The sequence below is a fragment of the Schistocerca serialis genome, chromosome 2 (genome assembly GCF_023864345.2).
Source record: "Schistocerca serialis cubense isolate TAMUIC-IGC-003099 chromosome 2, iqSchSeri2.2, whole genome shotgun sequence".
NCBI lineage: Eukaryota > Metazoa > Arthropoda > Insecta > Orthoptera > Acrididae > Schistocerca > Schistocerca serialis.
In genome coordinates, this window is record NC_064639.1 from 277,782,002 (window position 1) to 277,803,017 (window position 21,016).

The window sequence follows — 21,016 nt, forward strand, 5'->3', positions numbered from 1 at the left end:
TTACAACGTGACCAAAACTTGAGATATTATTCGACAGATAGACCTCTGCATTCTGTCTAATCTCTGATGTCTGTAACAGACGACTTAGTTTCGAACAAAATGTATTGAGTGCCGTGATTATACGGATTTGAGAAACTCTTTTGGTGGTACATTCTGCGCTATATTTGTGCGGCTGCACCTGGCGAACGTGTAACGGGTGCAGAACTCATGCCGGTGTACTGTGGCAACGTGGATGCGACAATTACATCAACTGTAAGTTCTCTAATAGAACAAACGAGGAGCATCAAATCAAGTGTCAGGATGGCCGAGCGGTCTAAGGCGCCAGACTCAAGGAAAAACCTTGGCTGCAGTAGCAGCTAGAGCCTTCTGGTCCTCGAATGAGGGCGTGGGTTCGAATCCCACTCCTGACACAGATTTTGTCGCTTCTCTGGAGCACCCTGTGTATCGTTGAGATCCTTTGTAAAGTGCAACAGCACGATTCTGGCCGTGTTCTCCTAAGTGAAACCAAAAATTTGTATCAAACACAAGCGCACCTACGGCAACCAAACTGTTTCTTCGGTAGTGTGAGCTACAAACAGAGAGTGTTGGTTGTAAATACGACGTTCCCTCGTGAGGTTACTTCCGCGCCACAGCCGCAAACACGTCAAAAGGGACACCTGTGGTATGAAAACGACTCTTGTCTGGAGATGCAGAGTGCTAACGACAGTGTGAGGAAACAGTGCAGGCTGACCAGTACATCCTCTGTACAATAACAGTCGCTGATGAAATACAGAGAGCTCGAAATAAATTCATATACTCAAAATATTACTTTATGGAGATTACAACGTGACCAAAACTTGAGATATTATTCGACAGATAGACCTCTGCATTCTGTCTAATCTCTGATGTCTGTAACAGACGACTTAGTTTCGAACAAAATGTATTGAGTGCCGTGATTATACGGATTTGAGAAACTCTTTTGGTGGTACATTCTGCGCTATATTTGTGCGGCTGCACCTGGCGAACGTGTAACGGGTGCAGAACTCATGCCGGTGTACTGTGGCAACGTGGATGCGACAATTACATCAACTGTAAGTTCTCTAATAGAACAAACGAGGAGCATCAAATCAAGTGTCAGGATGGCCGAGCGGTCTAAGGCGCCAGACTCAAGGAAAAACCTTGGCTGCAGTAGCAGCTAGAGCCTTCTGGTCCTCGAATGAGGGCGTGGGTTCGAATCCCACTCCTGACACAGATTTTGTCGCTTCTCTGGAGCACCCTGTGTATCGTTGAGATCCTTTGTAAAGTGCAACAGCACGATTCTGGCCGTGTTCTCCTAAGTGAAACCAAAAATTTGTATCAAACACAAGCGCACCTACGGCAACCAAACTGTTTCTTCGGTAGTGTGAGCTACAAACAGAGAGTGTTGGTTGTAAATACGACGTTCCCTCGTGAGGTTACTTCCGCGCCACAGCCGCAAACACGTCAAAAGGGACACCTGTGGTATGAAAACGACTCTTGTCTGGAGATGCAGAGTGCTAACGACAGTGTGAGGAAACAGTGCAGGCTGACCAGTACATCCTCTGTACAATAACAGTCGCTGATGAAATACAGAGAGCTCGAAATAAATTCATATACTCAAAATATTACTTTATGGAGATTACAACGTGACCAAAACTTGAGATATTATTCGACAGATAGACCTCTGCATTCTGTCTAATCTCTGATGTCTGTAACAGACGACTTAGTTTCGAACAAAATGTATTGAGTGCCGTGATTATACGGATTTGAGAAACTCTTTTGGTGGTACATTCTGCGCTATATTTGTGCGGCTGCACCTGGCGAACGTGTAACGGGTGCAGAACTCATGCCGGTGTACTGTGGCAACGTGGATGCGACAATTACATCAACTGTAAGTTCTCTAATAGAACAAACGAGGAGCATCAAATCAAGTGTCAGGATGGCCGAGCGGTCTAAGGCGCCAGACTCAAGGAAAAACCTTGGCTGCAGTAGCAGCTAGAGCCTTCTGGTCCTCGAATGAGGGCGTGGGTTCGAATCCCACTCCTGACACAGATTTTGTCGCTTCTCTGGAGCACCCTGTGTATCGTTGAGATCCTTTGTAAAGTGCAACAGCACGATTCTGGCCGTGTTCTCCTAAGTGAAACCAAAAATTTGTATCAAACACAAGCGCACCTACGGCAACCAAACTGTTTCTTCGGTAGTGTGAGCTACAAACAGAGAGTGTTGGTTGTAAATACGACGTTCCCTCGTGAGGTTACTTCCGCGCCACAGCCGCAAACACGTCAAAAGGGACACCTGTGGTATGAAAACGACTCTTGTCTGGAGATGCAGAGTGCTAACGACAGTGTGAGGAAACAGTGCAGGCTGACCAGTACATCCTCTGTACAATAACAGTCGCTGATGAAATACAGAGAGCTCGAAATAAATTCATATACTCAAAATATTACTTTATGGAGATTACAACGTGACCAAAACTTGAGATATTATTCGACAGATAGACCTCTGCATTCTGTCTAATCTCTGATGTCTGTAACAGACGACTTAGTTTCGAACAAAATGTATTGAGTGCCGTGATTATACGGATTTGAGAAACTCTTTTGGTGGTACATTCTGCGCTATATTTGTGCGGCTGCACCTGGCGAACGTGTAACGGGTGCAGAACTCATGCCGGTGTACTGTGGCAACGTGGATGCGACAATTACATCAACTGTAAGTTCTCTAATAGAACAAACGAGGAGCATCAAATCAAGTGTCAGGATGGCCGAGCGGTCTAAGGCGCCAGACTCAAGGAAAAACCTTGGCTGCAGTAGCAGCTAGAGCCTTCTGGTCCTCGAATGAGGGCGTGGGTTCGAATCCCACTCCTGACACAGATTTTGTCGCTTCTCTGGAGCACCCTGTGTATCGTTGAGATCCTTTGTAAAGTGCAACAGCACGATTCTGGCCGTGTTCTCCTAAGTGAAACCAAAAATTTGTATCAAACACAAGCGCACCTACGGCAACCAAACTGTTTCTTCGGTAGTGTGAGCTACAAACAGAGAGTGTTGGTTGTAAATACGACGTTCCCTCGTGAGGTTACTTCCGCGCCACAGCCGCAAACACGTCAAAAGGGACACCTGTGGTATGAAAACGACTCTTGTCTGGAGATGCAGAGTGCTAACGACAGTGTGAGGAAACAGTGCAGGCTGACCAGTACATCCTCTGTACAATAACAGTCGCTGATGAAATACAGAGAGCTCGAAATAAATTCATATACTCAAAATATTACTTTATGGAGATTACAACGTGACCAAAACTTGAGATATTATTCGACAGATAGACCTCTGCATTCTGTCTAATCTCTCATGTCTGTAACAGACGACTTAGTTTCGAACAAAATGTATTGAGTGCCGTGATTATACGGATTTGAGAAACCCTTTTGGTGGTACATTCTGCGCTATATTTGTGCGGCTGCACCTGGCGAACGTGTAACGGGTGCAGAACTCATGCCGGTGTACTGTGGCAACGTGGATGCGACAATTACATCAACTGTAAGTTCTCTAATAGAACAAACGAGGAGCATCAAATCAAGTGTCAGGATGGCCGAGCGGTCTAAGGCGCCAGACTCAAGGAAAAACCTTGGCTGCAGTAGCAGCTAGAGCCTTCTGGTCCTCGAATGAGGGCGTGGGTTCGAATCCCACTCCTGACACAGATTTTGTCGCTTCTCTGGAGCACCCTGTGTATCGTTGAGATCCTTTGTAAAGTGCAACAGCACGATTCTGGCCGTGTTCTCCTAAGTGAAACCAAAAATTTGTATCAAACACAAGCGCACCTACGGCAACCAAACTGTTTCTTCGGTAGTGTGAGCTACAAACAGAGAGTGTTGGTTGTAAATACGACGTTCCCTCGTGAGGTTACTTCCGCGCCACAGCCGCAAACACGTCAAAAGGGACACCTGTGGTATGAAAACGACTCTTGTCTGGAGATGCAGAGTGCTAACGACAGTGTGAGGAAACAGTGCAGGCTGACCAGTACATCCTCTGTACAATAACAGTCGCTGATGAAATACAGAGAGCTCGAAATAAATTCATATACTCAAAATATTACTTTATGGAGATTACAACGTGACCAAAACTTGAGATATTATTCGACAGATAGACCTCTGCATTCTGTCTAATCTCTGATGTCTGTAACAGACGACTTAGTTCCGAACAAAATGTATTGAGTGCCGTGATTATACGGATTTGAGAAACTCTTTTGGTGGTACATTCTGCGCTATATTTGTGCGGCTGCACCTGGCGAACGTGTAACGGGTGCAGAACTCATGCCGGTGTACTGTGGCAACGTGGATGCGACAATTACATCAACTGTAAGTTCTCTAATAGAACAAACGAGGAGCATCAAATCAAGTGTCAGGATGGCCGAGCGGTCTAAGGCGCCAGACTCAAGGAAAAACCTTGGCTGCAGTAGCAGCTAGAGCCTTCTGGTCCTCGAATGAGGGCGTGGGTTCGAATCCCACTCCTGACACAGATTTTGTCGCTTCTCTGGAGCACCCTGTGTATCGTTGAGATCCTTTGTAAAGTGCAACAGCACGATTCTGGCCGTGTTCTCCTAAGTGAAACCAAAAATTTGTATCAAACACAAGCGCACCTACGGCAACCAAACTGTTTCTTCGGTAGTGTGAGCTACAAACAGAGAGTGTTGGTTGTAAATACGACGTTCCCTCGTGAGGTTACTTCCGCGCCACAGCCGCAAACACGTCAAAAGGGACACCTGTGGTATGAAAACGACTCTTGTCTGGAGATGCAGAGTGCTAACGACAGTGTGAGGAAACAGTGCAGGCTGACCAGTACATCCTCTGTACAATAACAGTCGCTGATGAAATACAGAGAGCTCGAAATAAATTCATATACTCAAAATATTACTTTATGGAGATTACAACGTGACCAAAACTTGAGATATTATTCGACAGATAGACCTCTGCATTCTGTCTAATCTCTGATGTCTGTAACAGACGACTTAGTTTCGAACAAAATGTATTGAGTGCCGTGATTATACGGATTTGAGAAACTCTTTTGGTGGTACATTCTGCGCTATATTTGTGCGGCTGCACCTGGCGAACGTGTAACGGGTGCAGAACTCATGCCGGTGTACTGTGGCAACGTGGATGCGACAATTACATCAACTGTAAGTTCTCTAATAGAACAAACGAGGAGCATCAAATCAAGTGTCAGGATGGCCGAGCGGTCTAAGGCGCCAGACTCAAGGAAAAACCTTGGCTGCAGTAGCAGCTAGAGCCTTCTGGTCCTCGAATGAGGGCGTGGGTTCGAATCCCACTCCTGACACAGATTTTGTCGCTTCTCTGGAGCACCCTGTGTATCGTTGAGATCCTTTGTAAAGTGCAACAGCACGATTCTGGCCGTGTTCTCCTAAGTGAAACCAAAACTTTGTATCAAACACAAGCACACCTACGGCAACCAAACTGTTTCTTCGGTAGTGTGAGCTACAAACAGAGAGTGTTGGTTGTAAATACGACGTTCCCTCGTGAGGTTACTTCCGCGCCACAGCCGCAAACACGTCAAAAGGGACACCTGTGGTATGAAAACGACTCTTGTCTGGAGATGCAGAGTGCTAACGACAGTGTGAGGAAACAGTGCAGGCCGACCAGTACATCCTCTGTACAATAACAGTCGCTGATGAAATACAGAGAGCTCGAAATAAATTCATATACTCAAAATATTACTTTATGGAGATTACAACGTGACCAAAACTTGAGATATTATTCGACAGATAGACCTCTGCATTCTGTCTAATCTCTGATGTCTGTAACAGACGACTTAGTTTCGAACAAAATGTATTGAGTGCCGTGATTATACGGATTTGAGAAACTCTTTTGGTGGTACATTCTGCGCTATATTTGTGCGGCTGCACCTGGCGAACGTGTAACGGGTGCAGAACTCATGCCGGTGTACTGTGGCAACGTGGATGCGACAATTACATCAACTGTAAGTTCTCTAATAGAACAAACGAGGAGCATCAAATCAAGTGTCAGGATGGCCGAGCGGTCTAAGGCGCCAGACTCAAGGAAAAACCTTGGCTGCAGTAGCAGCTAGAGCCTTCTGGTCCTCGAATGAGGGCGTGGGTTCGAATCCCACTCCTGACACAGATTTTGTCGCTTCTCTGGAGCACCCTGTGTATCGTTGAGATCCTTTGTAAAGTGCAACAGCACGATTCTGGCCGTGTTCTCCTAAGTGAAACCAAAAATTTGTATCAAACACAAGCGCACCTACGGCAACCAAACTGTTTCTTCGGTAGTGTGAGCTACAAACAGAGAGTGTTGGTTGTAAATACGACGTTCCCTCGTGAGGTTACTTCCGCGCCACAGCCGCAAACACGTCAAAAGGGACACCTGTGGTATGAAAACGACTCTTGTCTGGAGATGCAGAGTGCTAACGACAGTGTGAGGAAACAGTGCAGGCTGACCAGTACATCCTCTGTACAATAACAGTCGCTGATGAAATACAGAGAGCTCGAAATAAATTCATATACTCAAAATATTACTTTATGGAGATTACAACGTGACCAAAACTTGAGATATTATTCGACAGATAGACCTCTGCATTCTGTCTAATCTCTGATGTCTGTAACAGACGACTTAGTTTCGAACAAAATGTATTGAGTGCCGTGATTATACGGATTTGAGAAACTCTTTTGGTGGTACATTCTGCGCTATATTTGTGCGGCTGCACCTGGCGAACGTGTAACGGGTGCAGAACTCATGCCGGTGTACTGTGGCAACGTGGATGCGACAATTACATCAACTGTAAGTTCTCTAATAGAACAAACGAGGAGCATCAAATCAAGTGTCAGGATGGCCGAGCGGTCTAAGGCGCAGTCGTGCTCAGGCACTCGGCCAGTGCACATCGCGCGGTGACGGGCGGTAGCGCGGGCCAGTGTTTACGGCGCGAGCAGTGCTGCGGTGGAGAGCTGCGCAGCGTGTGCGAGCGCTGTTAACGTTTTTTTCTGTACCACTGTAGTCAGTACGATGTCGACAATTAACAGAGCGAACAGCGTTCAGTGTGTTTTCGATCGTGCTGCCTTGCGACCGACGGCTTTCGAAATCCATGAGTGGATTTTTGAGGATCTGAAATTGCCGGAAGATATAGTCGACACGTTCCAGTTGGACTTTGTGCAGTACTCGTTATTTATCAAATTTATTTCGAGTGACACTTATGAGAAATTCGTTGAGGAGCATGCTGGTGTGAGACCATTTCGTCATAATGGTGGCAGTATTAGCAATGTCCAAATCGTGCCTTCGGGATACGGAGTGAGAACCGTCAGGGTATTTAATGTGCCACCTGAGTGCCCTAATGACCTGATAGCACGTTCTCTGTCACTGTACGGCGTTGTTTTGTCGGTTACCAATGAAAAATGGTCGAGTGCATATCGCTACCAAGTTAACAGCGGGGTGCGAAGTGTACGTGTGGACTTAAAAAAGCATATACCTTCGTATGTTGCCATTGGCGGCTGTCGTGCGCAGGTAACTTACATTGGACAACCCCCTACCTGTTCGATCTGCCACTCAACAGAACATCTGCGGATGAACTGTACACGTCGACGTCCATTTCAACTTCCACGGGAACGTCCTGCAGACGGTAGTGAAAAGCTTGTTCCGCTATTGAGTGAGGTGGTCGCGGGGACGGTACCACCACCTCGGCAGCCGGAACGTGTTAGCGAGGCGGAGATGCCAGTTCAGGTGGAATGCAGTGGCCAAGACATTTGCGGTAGGACGGACGTCGATCCGGCACCGTCATCCTCACCGGGACAGTTACCGCTGGATAACAACGATGCGCCAGCCACCTCTGAAACTAAGCCGTGTGAGATACAGGAGCGGGTGCAGATCAGTTTGCCTGAACCGCCCCTATCGGTAGAGACTGCAGCAGAAACGAAGAAAGGCCGCCGAAGGAGAAGCAAAGGGAATAGTAGCAAAGAGGAAAAGTCGGATGATTTGAGACCCGTACACATGTCAGAAAGTGGCAGCGAAACTGAACCTCAACCTTCTTGCTCCGTGCGCTGCGAGGACACCGCGAGGCAAGAACGCATTCGTGAACAGACCAAACACCTGAAGACACTACTGAGCGCTGAGAGGGAACAGAGCACCGTAACGGCTAAGAGGAAGAGCGAGCAGAGCAGCGAGCAGCTGCAGCAGCGCTCCCGCAGGAACTCGATGACGTCAGTCGCAGCCCCGCGTGTTGGTCAGGCGGATGCGACCACGTTGACAGACTCAGCCGGCGGTGGCGGGCAGGGCGGCGCGCGCACCGCGCAGCACCCCGACGGCAATGAGCCGTGGTGGCAGCAGGACGAGGAGATGCAGCAGTAGCTGCTCTCGCGCATGACCATCGCGCTGCGACATTTCCACTCTCTGAGTACTTCAGACGTTCCCAACGAGTTTGATTCAAAGACGTCGAGAAGGACGATCCAACACAGAGCTCATTGTCCTCTGAACCATCATGTGCGATAGCCAAACCTACAACGTTACCACACTTAACGTCAATAGAATTCAAAGTGCGGTGAAACTCCGTTCGCTAACTGATTTCTTGTATGGTACCAGCGTTGACATTGCCCTCCTACAGGAGGTAGTCACAGTCTTAGAAGTGCCCGGTTACGTTCTCATTGATAACATCAATCTCCAGGATGCTGTAGGCACTGCCATACTTCTGCGCGACGGTATACCATTTACGGATGTGCAGCGGCTGCCTAGTGGTCGTGGCATTTCTCTTCGAGTGAATGGTGTGCAGATTGTTAACGTGTACGCTCCCTCAGGTAGCACTCATAAGAGAGATCGCTCAACATTTTATAAAAACGAGGTTCCCATTCTTCTTAGCGCTTATCGTGCACATCTCATCCTCGGTGGTGACTTCAATTGTGTGCTTAACGACAGAGACCAAACTCCTAACACGAACAGATGTATCGAACTTGAACATTTAATTCATGGCATGCGTCTTCACGATACATGGCAACAACTGCACGGTGAACGGGTAGCGTACACCTTCGTAACCAGTCATTCTGCCAGTCGGCTGGATAGGATCTATGTGTCCGAGGCCCTCCAGCGACACGCTGTGAACTGTGACATAGCTCCTGTCAACATCTCCGACCACTGTGCGTATCAGTGTTACCTTAACCTACACCGCCAGCAAATATACCGCGGGAAAGGCTACTGGAAATTGAACGTCAGCCTTCTGCAGGATGCCCAACTTGAAGAGGAGGTGAACATAACATGGCAACAGCTCCAGCGGCAACGACGTCGTTACGATAGCGCTCTCCAGTGGTGGACTCAGTGTGCTAAGCCTAAATTACGCCTCACCCTCATGAGTTACGCCCGACAAAAAAGCTTTTGGCAGAAACAGACTATTGAGTTTTATTATCGCTGTTTGAGAGAACTGTACAGTCGCGCTAACAATCCTTCTGGCGATATCGACATCAAGATCAAACGATATAAAGCGAAAATCACGGCGATACAACGCCAACGAATGCAAGGCATCATCGTGCGAGCCCACCCCAAGGACGTTGCCGCCGAAGAACGGGCCTCTCTGTACCACATCCTGAGAACGACGAAACGGTGTAAAGCCATGTTGATTGAAGCCGTCGTTGATGACGCTGAGAATGCCATCACGAAGCAACGTGACATCATCTCGCACGTCTACGACTATTATAGTCAACTTTACAAGAAGCAAGCCGTTGATGAACACTCGTGCGACGATTTTCTTAGGACCTTGAGCTGTCGCTTGTCGCAACAGGATACTGCAAATCTGGAATCTCTTTTCACAGAGGACGAAATCCGACTGGCGGTCCACAGTGCAAAGAAAGGGAAGTCACCAGGACCCGACGGTCTCAGTGCTGAGTTTTACCAGCGTTACTGGAACCTCCTCGGTCCGACACTCCTCGAGATAGCGAATGAACTCTGGCACCTGGAAGTCATACCCAAGGCATTTACGGAAGGTATCATCCTGCCCTTACCGAAAAAAGGGAACAGCAGGAAGGTCGAAAACATGCGACCCATCACACTCCTGAATGCCGATTTCAAAATCATGACCAGATCGATTAAGCTAAGGATGCAAACCGTTATGTACAAGGTTTTGGGCAGTTACCAGTACAGTGCAGTGCAAGGCCGAAGTGCAATCTCAGCAGCCTGCGATTTGAGGGACATCATCTGTTCGTATGCTGAAACCAAAGGACAGGGCGCTCTGATCTTTCTAGATTTTGAGAAGGCTTATGACCGTGTACGTCATGACTTCCTCTTTAAAAGCATGAAGAAACTAGGTTTTGGACTTCATCTCATAGAATTAATTCGCAAACTTACTACAAACGCCTCTTCACGGATTCTCATTAATGGCCATTTTACAAAAGAAGTTTCCATTGAGCAATCCGTCCGCCAAGGATGTCCTCTGTCAATGATTTTGTACGCCATTGCAGTGGAGCCGCTCCTGAACAACTTGGCGCATAGCGGGATCGGACTTAGCGTCGAGTCTGTCACTATCCCATGCATTGCGTATGCTGACGATGTATGCGTCACTGTGTCATCATCGCAACAACTTCTGTCAGCGGAAACTCTTTTACAAACATTCACGTTTCTTTCAGGAGCAATACTCAATAGAACTAAAACCACAGCTTTGCAGATCGGTGGCGGTATCGGAGACATATCCCATGTTACCTGGTGCAAGGTCAAGGATTCTCACACAACCCTCGGTGTTACTTTTGAGGCCAAACCAGACAAATTCCTGACGAAGAACTGGTCACACATGCTTAATAAATTACGTGCTGCTTTGATACTTCACTCCGACCGTGACTTGAACATACTACAGAAAGTTAAGACCATCGAGATCGCCATTACGAGCAAGATGACTTATTTGGCGCAAATTCTTCCAATCTCCGTCCATCTAGCCAAGAGTATACAACAAGCGTTATGTTGGTTTCTTTTTAGGGGGCACATTTTCAAAGTTCAATTCGATACCTTAACCTTACCTTCGTTCAAAGGGGGCCTTAACCTCCTTAAAGTACACAAAAAATGTGTCACCCTGCTCCTAAATCGCATCAGGAAGGAGTTCCGTACCCGGAGGACCAGTATCATCACAAACCTCATTCAGCGGTGGAAGCCTCATAGCCTTGACCCACCCGTTAATATCGCCGGCATTCCACTTTCTTACCGACATGTGCGACTGTACTACATGGAAATGAGCTACATTCGACACAACATCGTCGATAACGGAAGCCTGACGAACAGGAAGCTTTATGGCCTTCTCACGACAACAAACCACAGGAATCGTCTCGAAGAAAAACATCCCCATACACATTGGAGTATAGTATGGCGGAATGTGCACAGCAACGTGTTACCGTCACGCGTCATAGCCGACTGGTATCTAACAGTCAACGATAAAGTAGCAACGAATGAAAAGCTACATAAAATTGGCCTTCATCCAATGCCCAACTGTGACACATGCGGAAGGGTCGATACGCTTCTTCATAGGTTCACGTGCGGACATGCAGAAGAAATTACTACATTTCTTCGTCAACGATTGTCGGTGATAGACCGTACGACGCCCTGTGGTGTAGATCTTTTAGAGATCATTCAGCCACAAAAACTGAGATATCCACGAGCAAAAAACAACGCTGCAACGTGGATCATGGGCCACACAGCATCGTTTATTATGCAGAATAGGCATGCTACTTTCCTCGACTATTATTCTTACATAGAAATTGAACATTTTAAAATGAGACAACACTGTGACTACAGGAGGATATTTGGAAATATGCTGAACATCATGATTAACGGTTAAATGCTTCAAATACAATCTTTCGGATTGCAGAGGTTGCCAGTGGCCTGTATGTATGAATCCCATTTGCTTCCTGGGACTTTAGTACTTGTCGGAATTTTACGATACTATTCAGATGCTCACCAATGCAGAAGGCATTTTTTCTTTCCCATTTCGCTTTCACACTTCCCTTCTCTCGCAGAGCGAGCGGAGCAACCTCCTTCAATTCATAAGTGATAGTCCTGTGTGCATCATAAAAATTTCTGTTTACTACTTGGCAAAAAAAAAAAAAAAAAAAAAAAAAAAAAAAAAAAAAAAAAATTAAAAAGACATTTCATTTCTTACATTGCGCTACGGCAGCCTAGCAATGATATACACTTTGTTCATTCTCTTCTTATTACAAATTGGCATATGGTAAAAAAAAAAAAAAAAAAAAAAAAAAAAAAAAAATTTAAAAAAAAAAAAAAAAAAAAAAAAGTTGGTAGAGCACTTGCCCATGAAAGGCAAAGGTCCCGAGTTCGATTCAAAAAAAAAAAAAAAAAAAAAAAAAAAAAAAAAAAAAAAAAAAAAAAAAAGGCGCCAGACTCAAGGAAAAACCTTGGCTGCAGTAGCAGCTAGAGCCTTCTGGTCCTCGAATGAGGGCGTGGGTTCGAATCCCACTCCTGACACAGATTTTGTCGCTTCTCTGGAGCACCCTGTGTATCGTTGAGATCCTTTGTAAAGTGCAACAGCACGATTCTGGCCGTGTTCTCCTAAGTGAAACCAAAAATTTGTATCAAACACAAGCGCACCTACGGCAACCAAACTGTTTCTTCGGTAGTGTGAGCTACAAACAGAGAGTGTTGGTTGTAAATACGACGTTCCCTCGTGAGGTTACTTCCGCGCCACAGCCGCAAACACGTCAAAAGGGACACCTGTGGTATGAAAACGACTCTTGTCTGGAGATGCAGAGTGCTAACGACAGTGTGAGGAAACAGTGCAGGCTGACCAGTACATCCTCTGTACAATAACAGTCGCTGATGAAATACAGAGAGCTCGAAATAAATTCATATACTCAAAATATTACTTTATGGAGATTACAACGTGACCAAAACTTGAGATATTATTCGACAGATAGACCTCTGCATTCTGTCTAATCTCTGATGTCTGTAACAGACGACTTAGTTTCGAACAAAATGTATTGAGTGCCGTGATTATACGGATTTGAGAAACTCTTTTGGTGGTACATTCTGCGCTATATTTGTGCGGCTGCACCTGGCGAACGTGTAACGGGTGCAGAACTCATGCCGGTGTACTGTGGCAACGTGGATGCGACAATTACATCAACTGTAAGTTCTCTAATAGAACAAACGAGGAGCATCAAATCAAGTGTCAGGATGGCCGAGCGGTCTAAGGCGCCAGACTCAAGGAAAAACCTTGGCTGCAGTAGCAGCTAGAGCCTTCTGGTCCTCGAATGAGGGCGTGGGTTCGAATCCCACTCCTGACACAGATTTTGTCGCTTCTCTGGAGCACCCTGTGTATCGTTGAGATCCTTTGTAAAGTGCAACAGCACGATTCTGGCCGTGTTCTCCTAAGTGAAACCAAAACTTTGTATCAAACACAAGCGCACCTACGGCAACCAAACTGTTTCTTCGGTAGTGTGAGCTACAAACAGAGAGTGTTGGTTGTAAATACGACGTTCCCTCGTGAGGTTACTTCCGCGCCACAGCCGCAAACACGTCAAAAGGGACACCTGTGGTATGAAAACGACTCTTGTCTGGAGATGCAGAGTGCTAACGACAGTGTGAGGAAACAGTGCAGGCTGACCAGTACATCCTCTGTACAATAACAGTCGCTGATGAAATACAGAGAGCTCGAAATAAATTCATATACTCAAAATATTACTTTATGGAGATTACAACGTGACCAAAACTTGAGATATTATTCGACAGATAGACCTCTGCATTCTGTCTAATCTCTGATGTCTGTAACAGACGACTTAGTTTCGAACAAAATGTATTGAGTGCCGTGATTATACGGATTTGAGAAACTCTTTTGGTGGTACATTCTGCGCTATATTTGTGCGGCTGCACCTGGCGAACGTGTAACGGGTGCAGAACTCATGCCGGTGTACTGTGGCAACGTGGATGCGACAATTACATCAACTGTAAGTTCTCTAATAGAACAAACGAGGAACATCAAATCAAGTGTTAGGATGGCCGAGCGGTCTAAGGCGCCAGACTCAAGGAAAAACCTTGGCTGCAGTAGCAGCTAGAGCCTTCTGGTCCTCGAATGAGGGCGTGGGTTCGAATCCCACTCCTGACACAGATTTTGTCGCTTCTCTGGAGCACCCTGTGTATCGTTGAGATCCTTTGTAAAGTGCAACAGCACGATTCTGGCCGTGTTCTCCTAAGTGAAACCAAAAATTTGTATCAAACACAAGCGCACCTACGGCAACCAAACTGTTTCTTCGGTAGTGTGAGCTACAAACAGAGAGTGTTGGTTGTAAATACGACGTTCCCTCGTGAGGTTACTTCCGCGCCACAGCCGCAAACACGTCAAAAGGGACACCTGTGGTATGAAAACGACTCTTGTCTGGAGATGCAGAGTGCTAACGACAGTGTGAGGAAACAGTGCAGGCTGACCAGTACATCCTCTGTACAATAACAGTCGCTGATGAAATACAGAGAGCTCGAAATAAATTCATATACTCAAAATATTACTTTATGGAGATTACAACGTGACCAAAACTTGAGATATTATTCGACAGATAGACCTCTGCATTCTGTCTAATCTCTGATGTCTGTAACAGACGACTTAGTTTCGAACAAAATGTATTGAGTGCCGTGATTATACGGATTTGAGAAACTCTTTTGGTGGTACATTCTGCGCTATATTTGTGCGGCTGCACCTGGCGAACGTGTAACGGGTGCAGAACTCATGCCGGTGTACTGTGGCAACGTGGATGCGACAATTACATCAACTGTAAGTTCTCTAATAGAACAAACGAGGAGCATCAAATCAAGTGTCAGGATGGCCGAGCGGTCTAAGGCGCCAGACTCAAGGAAAAACCTTGGCTGCAGTAGCAGCTAGAGCCTTCTGGTCCTCGAATGAGGGCGTGGGTTCGAATCCCACTCCTGACACAGATTTTGTCGCTTCTCTGGAGCACCCTGTGTATCGTTGAGATCCTTTGTAAAGTGCAACAGCACGATTCTGGCCGTGTTCTCCTAAGTGAAACCAAAAATTTGTATCAAACACAAGCGCACCTACGGCAACCAAACTGTTTCTTCGGTAGTGTGAGCTACAAACAGAGAGTGTTGGTTGTAAATACGACGTTCCCTCGTGAGGTTACTTCCGCGCCACAGCCGCAAACACGTCAAAAGGGACACCTGTGGTATGAAAACGACTCTTGTCTGGAGATGCAGAGTGCTAACGACAGTGTGAGGAAACAGTGCAGGCTGACCAGTACATCCTCTGTACAATAACAGTCGCTGATGAAATACAGAGAGCTCGAAATAAATTCATATACTCAAAATATTACTTTATGGAGATTACAACGTGACCAAAACTTGAGATATTATTCGACAGATAGACCTCTGCATTCTGTCTAATCTCTGATGTCTGTAACAGACGACTTAGTTTCGAACAAAATGTATTGAGTGCCGTGATTATACGGATTTGAGAAACTCTTTTGGTGGTACATTCTGCGCTATATTTGTGCGGCTGCACCTGGCGAACGTGTAACGGGTGCAGAACTCATGCCGGTGTACTGTGGCAACGTGGATGCGACAATTACATCAACTGTAAGTTCTCTAATAGAACAAACGAGGAGCATCAAATCAAGTGTCAGGATGGCCGAGCGGTCTAAGGCGCCAGACTCAAGGAAAAACCTTGGCTGCAGTAGCAGCTAGAGCCTTCTGGTCCTCGAATGAGGGCGTGGGTTCGAATCCCACTCCTGACACAGATTTTGTCGCTTCTCTGGAGCACCCTGTGTATCGTTGAGATCCTTTGTAAAGTGCAACAGCACGATTCTGGCCGTGTTCTCCTAAGTGAAACCAAAAATTTGTATCAAACACAAGCGCACCTACGGCAACCAAACTGTTTCTTCGGTAGTGTGAGCTACAAACAGAGAGTGTTGGTTGTAAATACGACGTTCCCTCGTGAGGTTACTTCCGCGCCACAGCCGCAAACACGTCAAAAGGGACACCTGTGGTATGAAAACGACTCTTGTCTGGAGATGCAGAGTGCTAACGACAGTGTGAGGAAACAGTGCAGGCTGACCAGTACATCCTCTGTACAATAACAGTCGCTGATGAAATACAGAGAGCTCGAAATAAATTCATATACTCAAAATATTACTTTATGGAGATTACAACGTGACCAAAACTTGAGATATTATTCGACAGATAGACCTCTGCATTCTGTCTAATCTCTGATGTCTGTAACAGACGACTTAGTTTCGAACAAAATGTATTGAGTGCCGTGATTATACGGATTTGAGAAACTCTTTTGGTGGTACATTCTGCGCTATATTTGTGCGGCTGCACCTGGCGAACGTGTAACGGGTGCAGAACTCATGCCGGTGTACTGTGGCAACGTGGATGCGACAATTACATCAACTGTAAGTTCTCTAATAGAACAAACGAGGAGCATCAAATCAAGTGTCAGGATGGCCGAGCGGTCTAAGGCGCCAGACTCAAGGAAAAACCTTGGCTGCAGTAGCAGCTAGAGCCTTCTGGTCCTCGAATGAGGGCGTGGGTTCGAATCCCACTCCTGACACAGATTTTGTCGCTTCTCTGGAGCACCCTGTGTATCGTTGAGATCCTTTGTAAAGTGCAACAGCACGATTCTGGCCGTGTTCTCCTAAGTGAAACCAAAAATTTGTATCAAACACAAGCGCACCTACGGCAACCAAACTGTTTCTTCGGTAGTGTGAGCTACAAACAGAGAGTGTTGGTTGTAAATACGACGTTCCCTCGTGAGGTTACTTCCGCGCCACAGCCGCAAACACGTCAAAAGGGACACCTGTGGTATGAAAACGACTCTTGTCTGGAGATGCAGAGTGCTAACGACAGTGTGAGGAAACAGTGCAGGCTGACCAGTACATCCTCTGTACAATAACAGTCGCTGATGAAATACAGAGAGCTCGAAATAAATTCATATACTCAAAATATTACTTTATGGAGATTACAACGTGACCAAAACTTGAGATATTATTCGACAGATAGACCTCTGCATTCTGTCTAATCTCTGATGTCTGTAACAGACGACTTAGTTTCGAACAAAATGTATTGAGTGCCGTGATTATACGGATTTGAGAAACTCTTTTGGTGGTACATTCTGCGCTATATTTGTGCGGCTGCACCTGGCGAACGTGTAACGGGTGCAGAACTCATGCCGGTGTACTGTGGCAACGTGGATGCGACAATTACATCAACTGTAAGTTCTCTAATAGAACAAACGAGGAGCATCAAATCAAGTGTCAGGATGGCCGAGCGGTCTAAGGCGCCAGACTCAAGGAAAAACCTTGGCTGCAGTAGCAGCTAGAGCCTTCTGGTCCTCGAATGAGGGCGTGGGTTCGAATCCCACTCCTGACACAGATTTTGTCGCTTCTCTGGAGCACCCTGTGTATCGTTGAGATCCTTTGTAAAGTGCAACAGCACGATTCTGGCCGTGTTCTCCTAAGTGAAACCAAAAATTTGTATCAAACACAAGCGCACCTACGGCAACCAAACTGTTTCTTCGGTAGTGTGAGCTACAAACAGAGAGTGTTGGTTGTAAATACGACGTTCCCTCGTGAGGTTACTTCCGCGCCACAGCCGCAAACACGTCAAAAGGGAGACCTGTGGTATGAAAACGACTCTTGTCTGGAGATGCAGAGTGCTAACGACAGTGTGAGGAAACAGTGCAGGCTGACCAGTACATCCTCTGTACAATAACAGTCGCTGATGAAATACAGAGAGCTCGAAATAAATTCATATACTCAAAATATTACTTTATGGAGATTACAACGTGACCAAAACTTGAGATATTATTCGACAGATAGACCTCTGCATTCTGTCTAATCTCTGATGTCTGTAACAGACGACTTAGTTTCGAACAAAATGTATTGAGTGCCGTGATTATACGGATTTGAGAAACTCTTTTGGTGGTACATTCTGCGCTATATTTGTGCGGCTGCACCTGGCGAACGTGTAACGGGTGCAGAACTCATGCCGGTGTACTGTGGCAACGTGGATGCGACAATTACATCAACTGTAAGTTCTCTAATAGAACAAACGAGGAGCATCAAATCAAGTGTCAGGATGGCCGAGCGGTCAGTGCGGCTCTCGCAGCCGAGCGAAGCAGACGTGCGGTGTGTGCTCTCCGCTGTCAGAGAGAGCCCGCGCACCTTGTTTACCTTCTTCGGCCGACACTAACGTGACGCCGTAGCGCTACAAGACCATGGCAAACCAATACAGAAGATCCACCTTGAAATTCACATTTCGGAACGACTTTACCCGACCAAAGGCGCTCGAAGTCGAACGCTTTTTAAAAGAGGAAGCCAAGATCCCGGCTGCCGACATTGTCGGCATTCACTTTTCGATCGTCAGTAGCACGGTCTATGTAAAGCTCATAAACGAAACTACATGCGACAAGGTGCTTCGTGAGATGAAACAAGAACTCCGCTTCTGCCACGCAGATGGCAATGTTGGCAACGTCGAGGTCGGCCATGCTGCAATGGGACTGCGGACTATCCGCATATTCGAACTTCCATTTGAACTCCCGGCGGCAGAAGTTGTCGCGGCGCTCCGCCCCTACGGCACGGTACACGAACACGTGGCTGAAAAATGGACCCAGTTTAAGACGTATCCAGTACTCAATGGAGTACGCCAAGTGCGCATAGATCTCCAACGACACGTGCCATCCTATCTACAGATAGGAGGATGCCGGGCCATAGTTATTTATGACGGCCAGCCGAAGACGTGTTCCGGATGCGGCAAAGAAGGACACCTTCGTTCCGAGTGCCTCCAGCGTCGGATCACACAACTACCACCGAAGGACGTTGCACCACCAGCGGCGAAGACTGTTCTACCCGTGACTTACGCGGCGGCGCTCACGACGTTCTCCACACAACAGACACGGACGACCGCTTCAGCGGTACAAGAATCACTTTCCACGGACAAAAACCTGGATGATCCGCCGACCTGGCCAGTGGTGGAAAATAGTACTACGACTCTGGAGCTACCGAACGCGACAGACATTGACGCCGGCAAGATGGCAATTGACTCCCTTATTGTACCGACCGAAGCGTTTGTTCCGGCGGAGCGTGAGTCAGTGCCGTCTTCTGACAACGAAGGCCATGTACGGAAACAGCGATCACCGAAACGCCGAAAGCGCCGTCGTCGGACCGTGTCGGAACACAGCGGTTCGCATTCGGCCGGGGAAGAACAACTGACCCCTCAAGAAGCCAGCCGCGAAGCTGAGGCTGTTTCCACTGACTCCAACCTTGCAGAACAGACAGAAAAACATGCAGCTTTCGAACATCAGACCATTGACAGAAACAGTGCGCAGCGGGAAGGTACCAGTGCAGGCGGCGAAGTCGCCCGGTCCCTTACTACCAACCATTCCGAGGCTATGGAACATGAACAGACCTCCGCGCCCGCTTCGTGGGCCGAGGACGTCGAGACACAAGATCCCGACCCGCGGCCAGCTGAGGCGCCGCCGGATCATGCAGCATAAGCAGCGCAAGGAGGACCGCGTTTGGCGGGGGGTGACGTCACTTCCGATGTTCGCTTCTCTCCAACTTCAACATGGATAACCTCGCCCAAACAACGCGTTGCCAGGCTTACCGCCTGGCGACAATGAATATCAACATGATCTGTTCTCCTGTCAAGATCCAACTTTTGAAAGAAACCATACGAGCCATGGGAGTTGACTTTGCTTTCCTACAAGAAGTGAAAACGACTGCACTCCCGCACTTTTACGGTTACGCCACACATGTGACGCCCGGTAGCCCTGCAGACACCGGAGTGGCAATATTAGTGCGTGAAGGTATTGAAGTTACCGACGTCACGTTTCTTCCCTCCGCGCGAGGAATAGCATTTACGGCACTCAACACCCGATTCATTAATGTTTACGCGCCGTCGGGGACCACAAGACGTCACGACCGCGCCAGATTCTACTCCACAGACGTCGCTCCCCTTTTCCTTGGACGATACGACCACAGCGTCTTCGCCGGCGATTTTAATTGCGTACTTCACCCCAAGGACCAAATCCCACATTACATGCCTTGTCCGGAACTGGGTGCGATGACCCAAGAACTTCACTTGTGCGACACGTGGGAAAAAGTCCACGGTAACCGCTCTGGCCACACTCATCTTACCAGTCATTCGGCCAGCCGACTTGACCGCATATATGTGTCACAAGATCTCACACAAGGTGTGGTGGACGCCGAATTATGGCCTCAAGCCTATTCCGATCACAGTGCCTATATCTGCACTATACACCTGCGCCCCCAACAAGTCTGGCGCAGCAATGGATTTTGGAAGCTCAACATAACTCATCTCCAGGACCAGGATTGCCGTCGGCAAGTTGCAGCAACGTGGACTGACTGTGAACGCCGCCACCCACGATACACCTCGACCCTGGAGTGGTGGCTCCTCTGTGCCAAACCAGCAATCCGTAGGACACTTATGCGTTATGGCAAGGACGTGACTGCGTGGCATCGACGGACCCTCGATTTTTACTACGCGGCACTCAGGGACCTCGACGCCTTACCCCCATCCCCGGAGAGACAACATGACCAAAGCAGAATCAAGGCTCACATACTATCATTGACGAAGCGTCGACTAGAAGGTGCAGTAGTCCGCTCGCGACGGCACGACCGAACGGTTGCAGAGGAACCCACTATGCACCACGTTGTGGCGGATAAGCGCCGACAACGTCAACATTTAATCACACAACTCAGGACACACGACGGTCGCTTATGTACGACCCAAGCAACCATAGTAAAGGCGGTGGAGGATCATTTTCGTCATCTTTACAAGGAAAGAACCGTCATTGACGAGGCCACTACTGAAGTGTTACAGCAGATAACACGTACTATCGACGAGGCTACCGTGAATGCACTAACAGAGGAAATCTCACTCGAAGAAGTCGAAGACGCCGTGGACAAAGGTGCGGCCAATAAATCTCCTGGACCTGATGGATTGCCCATCGAATTCTACCGGACTTTCCGTGACATCATGATGCCTCGCTGGGTTATAATGTTC

The 21,016-nt window shown here is 47.4% G+C and overlaps 14 non-coding genes across 14 annotated transcripts; all 14 read left to right on the top strand.

The window, feature by feature from the left end:
• Positions 1–294: 294 nt before the first annotated feature.
• Positions 295–410, top strand: Trnal-caa (transfer RNA leucine (anticodon CAA)). The gene is made up of 2 exons: positions 295–332; positions 365–410. It is a non-coding gene; the product is annotated as a tRNA-Leu (tRNA).
• A 702-nt stretch (positions 411–1,112) lies between these two features.
• Trnal-caa (transfer RNA leucine (anticodon CAA)) lies at positions 1,113–1,228 on the top strand. The gene is made up of 2 exons: positions 1,113–1,150; positions 1,183–1,228. It is a non-coding gene; the product is annotated as a tRNA-Leu (tRNA).
• Positions 1,229–1,930: 702 nt separating this feature from the next.
• On the top strand, positions 1,931–2,046 carry Trnal-caa (transfer RNA leucine (anticodon CAA)). Its single transcript has 2 exons — positions 1,931–1,968; positions 2,001–2,046. It is a non-coding gene; the product is annotated as a tRNA-Leu (tRNA).
• Positions 2,047–2,748: 702 nt separating this feature from the next.
• Positions 2,749–2,864, top strand: Trnal-caa (transfer RNA leucine (anticodon CAA)). Its single transcript has 2 exons — positions 2,749–2,786; positions 2,819–2,864. It is a non-coding gene; the product is annotated as a tRNA-Leu (tRNA).
• Positions 2,865–3,566: 702 nt separating this feature from the next.
• Positions 3,567–3,682, top strand: Trnal-caa (transfer RNA leucine (anticodon CAA)). Its single transcript has 2 exons — positions 3,567–3,604; positions 3,637–3,682. It is a non-coding gene; the product is annotated as a tRNA-Leu (tRNA).
• A 702-nt stretch (positions 3,683–4,384) lies between these two features.
• On the top strand, positions 4,385–4,500 carry Trnal-caa (transfer RNA leucine (anticodon CAA)). Its single transcript has 2 exons — positions 4,385–4,422; positions 4,455–4,500. It is a non-coding gene; the product is annotated as a tRNA-Leu (tRNA).
• A 702-nt stretch (positions 4,501–5,202) lies between these two features.
• On the top strand, positions 5,203–5,318 carry Trnal-caa (transfer RNA leucine (anticodon CAA)). The gene is made up of 2 exons: positions 5,203–5,240; positions 5,273–5,318. It is a non-coding gene; the product is annotated as a tRNA-Leu (tRNA).
• Positions 5,319–6,020: 702 nt separating this feature from the next.
• Positions 6,021–6,136, top strand: Trnal-caa (transfer RNA leucine (anticodon CAA)). Its single transcript has 2 exons — positions 6,021–6,058; positions 6,091–6,136. It is a non-coding gene; the product is annotated as a tRNA-Leu (tRNA).
• A 7,017-nt stretch (positions 6,137–13,153) lies between these two features.
• Positions 13,154–13,269, top strand: Trnal-caa (transfer RNA leucine (anticodon CAA)). The gene is made up of 2 exons: positions 13,154–13,191; positions 13,224–13,269. It is a non-coding gene; the product is annotated as a tRNA-Leu (tRNA).
• Positions 13,270–13,971: 702 nt separating this feature from the next.
• Positions 13,972–14,087, top strand: Trnal-caa (transfer RNA leucine (anticodon CAA)). The gene is made up of 2 exons: positions 13,972–14,009; positions 14,042–14,087. It is a non-coding gene; the product is annotated as a tRNA-Leu (tRNA).
• A 702-nt stretch (positions 14,088–14,789) lies between these two features.
• Trnal-caa (transfer RNA leucine (anticodon CAA)) lies at positions 14,790–14,905 on the top strand. The gene is made up of 2 exons: positions 14,790–14,827; positions 14,860–14,905. It is a non-coding gene; the product is annotated as a tRNA-Leu (tRNA).
• A 702-nt stretch (positions 14,906–15,607) lies between these two features.
• Positions 15,608–15,723, top strand: Trnal-caa (transfer RNA leucine (anticodon CAA)). The gene is made up of 2 exons: positions 15,608–15,645; positions 15,678–15,723. It is a non-coding gene; the product is annotated as a tRNA-Leu (tRNA).
• Positions 15,724–16,425: 702 nt separating this feature from the next.
• Positions 16,426–16,541, top strand: Trnal-caa (transfer RNA leucine (anticodon CAA)). The gene is made up of 2 exons: positions 16,426–16,463; positions 16,496–16,541. It is a non-coding gene; the product is annotated as a tRNA-Leu (tRNA).
• A 702-nt stretch (positions 16,542–17,243) lies between these two features.
• Positions 17,244–17,359, top strand: Trnal-caa (transfer RNA leucine (anticodon CAA)). The gene is made up of 2 exons: positions 17,244–17,281; positions 17,314–17,359. It is a non-coding gene; the product is annotated as a tRNA-Leu (tRNA).
• Positions 17,360–21,016: the final 3,657 nt, after the last annotated feature.